The 11,382-nt window shown below is 40.6% G+C and overlaps 1 pseudogene; it reads left to right on the top strand.

Moving 5' to 3' along the window:
• Positions 1–1,928: 1,928 nt before the first annotated feature.
• LOC133071657 (olfactory receptor 56B4-like) lies at positions 1,929–3,251 on the top strand (annotated as a pseudogene).
• Positions 3,252–11,382: the final 8,131 nt, after the last annotated feature.

The raw sequence follows: 11,382 nt of genomic DNA, 5'->3' as shown, positions 1-11,382 counted from the left end.
AAGCCAACTTTTTCACCCTCCTCTTTCACTTTCATCAAGAGGCTCTTTAGTTCTTCTTTGCTTTCTGCCATAAGGGTGGTATCATCTGCATATCCGAAGTTATTGATATTTCTCCCGGCAATCTTGATTCCAGCTTGTGCTTCATCCAGCCCAGTGTTTCTCATGATGTACTCTGCATCATGATGCAGATGGGTTGTACATAAAGCCATATACGTAAAGGATGGGCTGTACATAAAGCCAAAATAGAAAATTACCCAAGTATGTAAATGGGGGAAAAGATCTTTTAAAATGTCAAAGTTAAAAAGTAGTCAAAATTCAAAAAACAATGATGAGAAAGGTAAACCAAAATTACAATATCAATTTTTACTTATTCTATTAATAAAGATTTTTAAATTGAAAATTTTAATTATGGCATGGATATGATGAAATAGATACTCATAAACAAATTCTGGATGTGTAAAGCATTACTGTGTATCTATGAAGCAACATTTCAGTGTCTGTCAAAAATATAAAAGCCCATATTGTCACAAAGGGGTAGAAAAACCTCTTTGAAAGACAGTTTAGCAATTATCAATTGAAATCATTTTCTTGGTCCATTTCACCCAGTAACGTGGAAATTATAGGTAAACTAACATATATGTTTAAATATATATGAACAGTACTTTTATTGGATCATGTTTTACCATAGAAAATACTGGAAAAAAATTGCATGCCTTTCAAAAGTTCTCATTAAGATATCGGACATTTACGTGGTACAAAATCATTCAACTTACCAATGAGGCATATATATAACATGATATGGAGTGGTCTCTGAGACAAGTTAAAAAATAAAAGAAGAGGAAACAATCGGGTGGAGAGGGAGGTGGGAGGGCGGATCCGGATGGGGAATGCGTGTAACTCTATGGCTGATTCACATCAATATATGACAAAACCCACTGAAATGTTGTGAAGTGATTAGCCTCCAACTAATAAAAAATAAAAAATTTTAAAAAAAGAAAAGAAAAAGAAAACAAAACAAAAAAAAAAAAGAAAAGGAAACAATAAGAAGAGAATAATTAGTATGCTAACATTTGTTTTTGTCTTTTATGGGAAAATATATACAAAAACTATAGATGCAAAAACTATCTCTAGAAAGATTCCCCAAAAACTGGTATTACTGGCTGCCTCTGGTGAAAGAGAAGGGATTTGGGAGGCCCAAACACAGGAGTCTTACTTTCCATTGTTTTACTTTTTAATGTTATTTGATTTTTTTCCCATCTGCATGTATAACACTAAGAATATCAGAATACTATTAAAAGTAAAATTTTAACATGGCTATACCCTTTCCCAGGTAGCTCAGTAGTAAAGAATCTACCTGCCAATGCAGGAGCCACAGGAGACTTGGGTTCCATCCCTGGGTTGGGAAGATCTCCTGGAAGAGGAAATGGCAACCCACTCCAGTATTCTTGCCTGGAGAAACCCATGGACAGAGGAGCCTGAAGGGCTACAGTCCATGGGGTTGCAAAGAGTCAGATATGACTGAGGGACTGAGCACACACACAAATGATATGCCCTTTGCACAGATCACCTTTGTATCATTTTTTAAATTCTACTCAAAGGAAATAATTTGAAAAGTAAAATACTGCTGAGTAATATATGAAAGAGCCAAATATAGAAATACAGAAATTGAGATTTCACATGGCTTTTAATGATACTTAAAAATCATGGTTCATTTATTCATCCATGCAATAAATTATTACAGCCTATTTTATGTCTTAGAGCATACTACCAGAAGACAAAGGCAAGATACAAAATTATTTTATAGGATATAAATTGCTTAAATATAAAGCAAAAAAATGGGAGTAAAAAATATTAATATTTATTATCTGTTAGATAACAGATAATTTGTTATTGTTGATATATTTAGACATGTAGACATACAAGTAGTGATGACAAATAGGTATTCAAACATTTCTGCTTGGAATTAACTTGGGCTTTCCTTATTGCTCCTCTGTGGAATATTTCCCAGAGCCAAAAGAAAGTTGGGGGTCATTCATGAATAAAAGAAATTGTGTCATTGGTGGCAGTCTCTAATCAGGACCCTCAGCTGAACTTTCAAATGCAACCTCTTTCTTATTTCTGTTTTATGGACAGCCACCAAGAATAGCATCACTGACTCAATGGACCTGAGTTTGAGCACGTTCCAGGAGATGGTGAAGGACAGGGAAACACGTGCTGCAGTTCATGGGTTCACAAAGAGTCAGACAAGACTGAGTGACTGAACAATAGCAAAGAATAGGGCACCTATCCCATAGATACTTCTACCAGTGTTACTGACAGTTCCAGCCTCCAGATTTCCCAGTTCGTCTTGATGGGGCTCCCAGGCACTCGTGATTGGCTGCACTGGCTCTCCCTGCCCCTGGCTATGCTCTACTTTTCAGTCTTTGGTACCCATCTCATCACGATCACCATCCAACATGAGCTCTCGCTGCATGAGCCCATGACCTTTCTCCAGGCATATTGACAGCTGTGAACGTTAGCCTGGCTACCAGTGTCATGCCTAAGATTCTGGCTATCTTCTGGTTTGATGCCAAGGCCATTCACCTCCCTAAGTGTTTTGCTCAGATCTGTGCCATCCACTGCTTCATTTGCATGGAATCTACTATCTTCCTCTGCATGGCAGTGGACAAATACACACCATCTCTCACCCCCTCCAATACCTCTCCATAGTCACTAAAGGTTTTTTGGTCAAAGTCACAGGGTTCTTGGTGCTCAGGAAGAGCCTGTTGACCATCCCAGTGCCTATACTGGCTGTCCAGAGACATTACTATTCCAGGAATGAAACTGACCACTGCCTATGCTCTAACTTGGGGGTTGCCAACCTGGCTTGTGATGACATCATTGTGAACAAATTTTACCAACTGATCTTAGCATGGATCCTGACAGGGAGTGACATGGCTCTGGTTGTTTCTTCCTGTGCTTTAATCCTTGATTCTGTGCTGAGACTGATATCACCAGAAGTAATGTCAAAAGCTCTGAGCACCTGAAGCTCCCACATCATCCTCATCTTCTTTCCCTACACAGGTGTCATTGTGCTATCTGACACACACCTTGCAGATAAAAAAGCTTCCTATTATCCCTGTACTCCTCAATGTGCTACACAACATCATCCCTCTGCACTCAACCCCATGATCTATGCACTTAGGATGCGTGAGCTCAGACTGAGCATCCAGAGGCTACTTGGGCTGCATGAAGACAAGTTGACCAATTAACTCCAGTTTTACTTCATTTTATTTTTTTAATTTTATTTTATTTTTGTCACACTGGGTCTTTGTTGCTTCACACGGGCTTTCTCTAGTTGCTGTGAGAGGAGGTTACTCTTCATTGCCCTGCACGGGCTTCTCGTTGCCATGGCTTCTGCTGTTGTGGAGCACCAGCTCGAGGTGCGTGGGCTTCAGGAGTTGTGGCACACAGGCTCATTAGTTGTGGCTTGTGGGCACTAGAGCTTGAGCTTAGAAATTGTGGCATAGGGGCTTAGTTGTTCCTCAGCCTGTGGAATCTTCTCAGATCAGGGATCGAACCCATGTCCCCTACACTGGCAGGTAGATTCATATCCACTGCACTACCAAGGAAATCCAACTCCAGTTTTAGAAGGCTGTTAAGGTGTTAGGTAAGGACAGAAGTTTTAGCTCTCAATAGACCTGGGTTGTAATCTGCCTTTATCTCTTACTAGAAAAAAAAATGGGCAATAAAATCATAAACACTGTCAGTCTCACTAATTAAAATATACATAGGAAATTACAATAAAATTTCCTACTAATATAACATAAGAATAGAAAAATGTAAGGTCCCTGACAACTGATGCCACCCTGAGATTGATACTCTTTTTTTAACTTATTTTTAATTGGAGGATAATTGCTTTACAACATGGATCAGCCAGAAGTATACGTATGTCCCTTCTTTCTTGAGCCTCCCTCCCTGGCCCCACCCCATCTCACCGCTGTAAGTTGTCACAGAGCACCGGGTTGAGTGCCCTGTGTTATACAATGACTTCACACTAGCTATCTGTTTTACCTGTGGGAATGTATATGTTTCAGTGCTACTCTCTCAGTTCTCCTCCTTCCCCTGCTAGGTCCACATGTCTGTCCTCTGTGTCTACCTGAGACCGATACTCTTACACAGTGACTAAGACTGTAAATTGATCCAAATGTCCCCAAAAGAAATTTGACAAAATTTATCAAATGTTCATAAATGTTCAAATTTGTTTATTCATAATTCTATTTTGAGAAAAATAGCCAGAAGAAATAGTTTCAATGTAAGCAAAAATGTCTTCACGAGTTCATTATAACATTACTGTTAATAGAAAATGGAGTCCTTAAAAACATTCATATAAATTTACTTGAACTGCTAGATATTTGTGTTTTTCCTATGTAATTTCCATAACAAGAAAAAGTTTTAAATATATGTTTATTAAGAAGGGACAGAGAAAAGTTTTGTACCAGAAAACCTCAATAGCATCTATAATAAGTATTATTTTTAATTAATGTATAATAAGTGCTGAGTACTTCTTATAGGCCAAAAAACTGAGACATACATATTAGATATTACATTTATATATACATATATATCATCTGATTTAATACAACAACCCTGTGAGGCTGGTACAATATTATTCTCAATTTACAACTAAGGAAATTGGGGCACTGGGGGTGGAGGGAAAGTGAAAAGTGAAAGTGAAGTCGCTCTGTAGTGTCCGACTCTGCAACCCTATGGACTGTAACCTACCAGGCTCCTTCACCCATGGGATTTTCCAGGCAAGAGTACTGGAGTGGGTTGCCATTTTCTTCTCCAAGGCATCTTCCCAACCCAGGGATCGAACCCGGGTCTCCCACATTGTAAGCAGATGCTTTACCGTCTGAGCCACGAGGGAAGTCCTCGTGGACCGGGGAGGGGGGTAGTGGGAGGGGGGTTGGGAGGGTGGGGATTATAGAACTTGCCTCTGCCAGTAGTTATCAAGTGTGAGAGCTGGGATTCAAGAGATCGGAAGCTTGATTGCATAACCTTCACACGGTTCTCCCTCTTAGTCTTGCTGTGTTCCAAAATTTCTGCATGATTTTGAGCAACTTATGAAACCTCACTATGCTTCAGTTCTTCAACTTAAAAGTCATAATAATCAGAAGTTTTAGCTCCTAATAGACCTGGGTTGTAATCTGCCTTTGTCTCTTAACAGGAAAAAAATGTTAGAAATCACAGCTTGCTGTGACAATCAGATAATCAAGAGATAATAAAGAAAACATGCTTTGAGATATGATATATTCATGGGGAAAAATTATCTAATTGTGTAGCAAAATTTTCTTGCTAGGAAAAGAAGACAATGGCCCCAGAAATGCCTTAGAAAAGTAGTTCCAAATAACCAGTTATTTAAGTCTAATTTTATTTTTTGAACATCTAACAAAAACACACACTTTTGCATTCAAGAACTCTGATCCTTGATCATTTTGTATGTTCTCTGAGTTTAGTACAGAGCTCTGTACTAGATGTGTGGGTGTACTCAGTCACTCAGTTGTGTCCAACTCTTTGTGACCCCATGGACCATAGCCCTCAGGTTCCTCGTCCATGAGATTTTCCCAGCAAGACTATTACAGAAGGTTGCCATTTCCTCTGCTAGATTCTTGATAAACACTTTATCCATGATGCAGTGATTCAGAGAAGCATAACACACTCTGCTGAATCATTTGTACAAAGAAAATACCCTAGACCACAGTCTGGAGAAAGACCTCAGGAAGTATGCATGTGAGTCCACCTTGGAAAACAACTTCTTGGAAGACAACACTCAGACTGAAACAATCAGAAACCATGAGCTCACCCCACCAGGGAAGTAGCTGCTGGGCAGCACAGCAGATCTGCAGGCAGGCAGTCCACCATGTGAGACAGGCCAGCCTAAGAGTTATGCCTAGAAACCTACTCAAGAACAAAGGCTACAAGTTTCCTCCAAAAGGAGCTCCTGCTTCACTCTTGTTGGACAGTGGCCACTGATTCTGATCGAAAACAATTCTACACAGTGTGAGTCTATGTGTAGCAGCCCATATTGCAGATCATTGCCAACAACTGCTGTGGTGATGTGTCTCTCAATTCTTTTCAAAAATACATGAACATCCAACATGCAACCTGGAGTCTCAGCAAAATTTCTGACATGACAGAAAGATCAGAGCAGTTAATTATGCTCTCTGTTTAATCTTCATGAACTATTCCTCTTTGTCATGTATATTACATCTACACATTTGTTTTGCTTTATATGAATTTAATACTGTCACACTATTTTATTTTTAATTGCCTATTTATCTTTTCTCACACATTTATTTTCATATCCAGTTGATATTTTAATTTGGGCCTCTCTTCAAAACAGCATTCAGTTTAGTTCAGTTTAGTCACTCAGTCGTGTCCGACTCTTTGTGACCCCATGAACCACAGCATGCCAGGCCTCCCTGTCCATCACCACTCCCAAAGTCCACCCAAACCCATGTCCATTGAGTCAGTGATGCCATCCAACAAACTTATCCTCTGTCATCCCCTTCTCCTTCTGCCCTCAATCTTTCCCAACATTAGGGTCTTCTCCAATGAGTCAGTTCTTCGCATCAGGTGGCCAAAGTATTGGAGTTTCAGCTTCAACATCAGTCCTTCCAATGAACACCCAGAACTGATCCCCTTTAGGATGGACTGGTTGGATCTCCTTGCAGTCCAAGGGACTCTCAAGAGTCTTCTCCAACACCACAGTTTAAAAGCGCCAATTCTTCGGCACTCAGCTTCCTCTATAGTCCAACTCTCAGCATTAGCTGCATCTTTATTATTTAACCTAATCTGAGAGACTTACCACTTAAGTAGGGAGATTCAACCTAGCCACATTTATCATAATTCCATATTTGTGGCTGCCTTTGTCATCATTTATTTTCATTATGTTTTCCTGTTTGTTTTTTTTTTTACTTCTGACTTTTGCTGAATTGATCCATTTCATGAGTGAAAATCTCTCAGTCATGTCCAACTCTGGCAGCCCCATGGACTCTACAATCCATGGAATTCTCCTGGTCAGAATACTGGAGAAGGTAGCCTTTCCCTTCTCAAGGGGATCTTCCAGACCCAGGGATTGAACACAGGTCTCCCACATGCAGGCAGATTATTTACCATCTGAGCCACAAGGGAAGCCCAAGAATACTGGAGTGGTTAGCCTATCCCTTCTCCAGCAGATCTTCCCGACCCAGAAATGAAACTGTGGCCTCCTGCATTGCAGGCGGATTCTATACCAACTGAGCTATCAGGAAAGATCTCCCTATATATCCATTTCTTTGACTTAGAAGTTTTACCAGATATATCTGCTTGACTGGTTATTATATTCATAACTTTAGGGACACTTTCAACTTTATATTTCTGTATTATTCCAAATCATATAGTAGTGATTCAGTATTTTGTCCTTCTAATACTAAGCTCAAGATAAGAACGTAAAGCATTTTTCTGTTCCTTTTATTCCCTATCAAGCTTCTCACTGGGTATGGCATATTACAAAGATGACTGCAACATCTCCATCCCTCAGACTCTGTTGCAGTGTAACCAGGAAATTCCCCATCGAGAAGTTGAATCTAATTACTGCCCACCACCTTGAATCTGAGCTGGCCTTAGTGATTCACTTACAGCTAATAGACTGTGACAGAAGTCCAGGCCAGGAAAACACATCCAGCATCCACTTGTGCCTCTTGTAATGTTTGGTCCCTGGATGCTCCCACTAAAAATCCCACCATCATGCAAAAAGAAGTCTAAACCACATGACAAGGCCATGGGTAGGTGTTCCAGTCAGCAACCTCAGCTGAGCCCAGATTTGAAATTGTATCAGTCCCGGAACCAAGCTTGTAAGTGATTCCAACCCTGGGAATTTGATAACCTCCAGCTATTTGAGGCTCCTGAGCTGAGGTTCAGATACATGGAGTAGAAAGAAAATCTCTCCACTGCACTCTTCTTGAATTCCTGACCCACAGAATCTGTGAGAGTGTTAAAATAGGTATTGTTTTACACTCTGTGCTTGTACAAAGCATAGATAACTAGAACACTGAGTTTTGCTGAAATCATTTGGAATATTAGTCTCAAGTCATTGTTGATGATTAATTTAAAACATATCTCTTCTATATCAAAAGTATTTTAGAGCTTTTAGTAAAGCTCACAATTACATTAAGAAAATCTATTTTTGTTTCACTGTGAAGCTTTACCAAATTCACTGTTTATAACTTTTTGTATACATTTCCCAAATGTATCATTCTCTGTCCAATAAAGAGAGGGAAGCCATATAATCTGAACAGGAAATATTAAATAAAAAGAATTATCAACTATAACAAGAAACTGGAAAATCAAGGGATTGCCTAGTAAGTAGAGAGAACTCTAAAGATTATATAAAGAGCAGATACAGGAGCAGCCACTGCCACTAGAGGTGAGATGGATTCTCCAAAGGAGGAGTTCCACTGGGCTGAGATCCAGTCCTTGTTGGAGAGGGTACACTGAATGGGAAAGTTGCTGTGACATTGTGCCAGCAGAACTTGCTAGAAATCCAACTTGCAGGGTGCCAGAGAAAACTGTTCACAAGAAGGTATACTACCGGAGGCATTCTGCTACAAAACCATAACAGGGAGCTTCTAGGAGGGGCTGCTGGCCACCATGTGCTGTATAAGCTGTACTGGGGAAGTTGATTAGGCTCAGCAAAGCCTGCAGGCACTTAATCTTAAAAAGATGACTGAATCTCAGTAGGAGAGCTCTGTGGCATTTTAACTAACCTAGGCTCCATCTCTCCCTCTGTGACTTACTGACAATCCTGAAAAGAGCAGCCTGTGTTCCCTTGTGGTCCTGGAAGGAGTGGAGCAGACCTTGTTCTCAAAGAACTGTTGTCATTTTTTAACCCATCTGGTGGCTCCCTGAAAGACAGAAACAAAGAGCTTGTCTTTATTTCACGTAACTCAGAACTCTCCCCAGATAAAGTAGAGGTTATAAAGATATAGTAGAGGTTACTTGAGGGCATTTGGCAAAAAGTATTTAAACACAATTGTGTTAGGCTCTGTGATTTGGAAAGGAATGACAGTCAAAGCAAACAATGGACACACCAAATGCTTGGGAGGAAAGGCTGAGGAGTGAGATGTCTTGGCAAATAAGAGCTCTGAAAAGCTCCCATGTATCCTGGGGAGCTAGAAAACCATAAGCATGCCCAGGGCTAGGGGTGTAGTTGGAAAGACCAAGATAAAAAGACAGAAGACTCAAATGACTAATATTAAGTATGAATATGGGAACATTACTACCTAGCTCACAAAAAGGAAGAAGATTATAAGAGAATAAAAAATTGCATGCCAGCGAATTTGATAACCTACATTAAAGGGAAAAATTTCTAGAAACATACAAACTACCAAACTTGGCTCAACAAGATATCTAAAATATAAACAGACTTATAACAAGTAAAAATGTTGACTCAGGAATCAAAAAGCTTCCAACAAGAAAAGCCCAACCCCAGACGGCTTCACTGATTAACTCTCTCAAATGTTTAAATAAGAATTAACACAGAGCCTTCCTAACTGATTCCAAAAAATAGAAGATAATAGAACATTTTGTGGGCTTCCCAGGCAGCGCTAGCGGTCAAGAACTCACCTGCCAATGCAGGAGATGTAAGAGACTAAGGTCCAATCCCTGGGTTGAGAAGATTCCATAGAGGAAGTCATGGCAGTCCACTCCAGTATTCTTTCCTGGAGAATCCCATGGACAGATGAACCTGGTGGGCTACAGTCCATGGGGTTGCAAAGAGTCAGACATGACTGAAGTGACTTAGCATAGCACAGCACACACAGAATACTTCTAAACTCATTCTATGAGACCAGAATTACCATCATCATACTTTTAAATTCCTTAAGACTTCTCCCATATGCCTCTTCTCAATATTTATTCACACATTTGACAAACATTTATCAAACATCCACTAAGTGCTGGGAACTAATCTAAGCGCTGGGTTTAGAGCAGTGAACAAAAATGGCAAAAAGTATACTCTTGGGGAGCTTACATTTTAGTATGAGAAAAAGAAAAAAAAAAAAAACAAGTGATTTACAATATGCATGTCATGAGATGCTATGTGCCATGGAGATATGCAAGCAGAGAATTATATAGAGCTGGAATTCCTAATTTAGATAGAATGACCAGAGAATACATCTCTCATTAAAGAGCATTTTATCTGAATACAAACTCAATATCACTCTTTTATTCCAATTTAATTAACACTAAAAGTACTAGATGGTGCAGTAGAAGGATGTTCACTCATCTTCTCCTGCAAGAACTCCAAAATTACAACTCACTGCTGAACAACCATCACCAGGAGAATGGTGGATCCCACCAAAAAAAGTACCCCACATCCAAGGGCAAAAGAGAAGCCCCAGCAAGATGGTAGGAGGGGCAAAATTGCATTTAGACTCAAACCCCATGCCTGCCAGAGATGCTCAGAGGGCTCAAACAAAACCTTGTGTGCCCCAGGAGAACCCAGAGAGTGAGTCAGTCCTGCCTTTGAATGTTTGAGTTTTTCCTGCGGAGGTATGGGTCAGCAGTGGCTTACCGCAGGGGCAGGGGCTCTGGGTGCAGCAGACCTGGGTATGGCATAAGCTCTCTTGGAGGAGGTTGCCATTTACCCTACCATAGAGCCACGAGAAATGACACAGGGCTGGGGAAACAGACTCTTGGAGGGCACAAACAAAACCTTGTGTGCACCATGACCCAGGAGAAAGAAGCAGTGACCCCACAAGAGACTGACCCAGACTGGCCTGTGAGTGTCTAAGAGTCTCTGGCAGAGGCGTGGGTCAGTGGTGGCCTGCTGCAGGGTCAGGGGCACTGAGCGTGGCAGTGCATGCACAGGACCTTTTGAAAGAGGTCACCATTATCTTCAATACCTCCACCATAATTTGGTCTCAGGTGAAACAACAGGGAGGGAACCCAGCTCCACCCATCAACAGAAAATTGGATTAAAAATTTAATCCCAATCTGATGGGCCACATGACCCCACCCATCAGAACAAGATCCAGTTTCCCCTTCAGTCAGTCTCTGCCACATGAAAGCTTCCATAAGCCTCCTATCCTTATCCATCAGGGGGCAGACAGAAAGAAAACCACAGCCACAGAAAACTAATCAAACTGATCATATGGACCACAGCCTTGTCTAACTCAATGAAACTATGAGCCATGCCATGTAGGGCCACCCAAGATGGACAGGTCATGGTGGAGAGTTCTAACAAAACGTGGCCCACTAGAAAAGGGAATGGCAAACCACTTCAGTATTCTTGCCTTGGGAATCCCATGAACAGTATGAAAAGGCAAAAAGATAGGACACTGAAAGAGGAACTCCCCA

The sequence above is a fragment of the Dama dama genome, chromosome 1 (genome assembly GCF_033118175.1).
Source record: "Dama dama isolate Ldn47 chromosome 1, ASM3311817v1, whole genome shotgun sequence".
Lineage (NCBI taxonomy): Eukaryota > Metazoa > Chordata > Mammalia > Artiodactyla > Cervidae > Dama > Dama dama.
The sequence above is the reverse complement of the archived record's forward strand: the minus strand, read 5'-3'. Positions and strand labels throughout refer to the sequence as shown.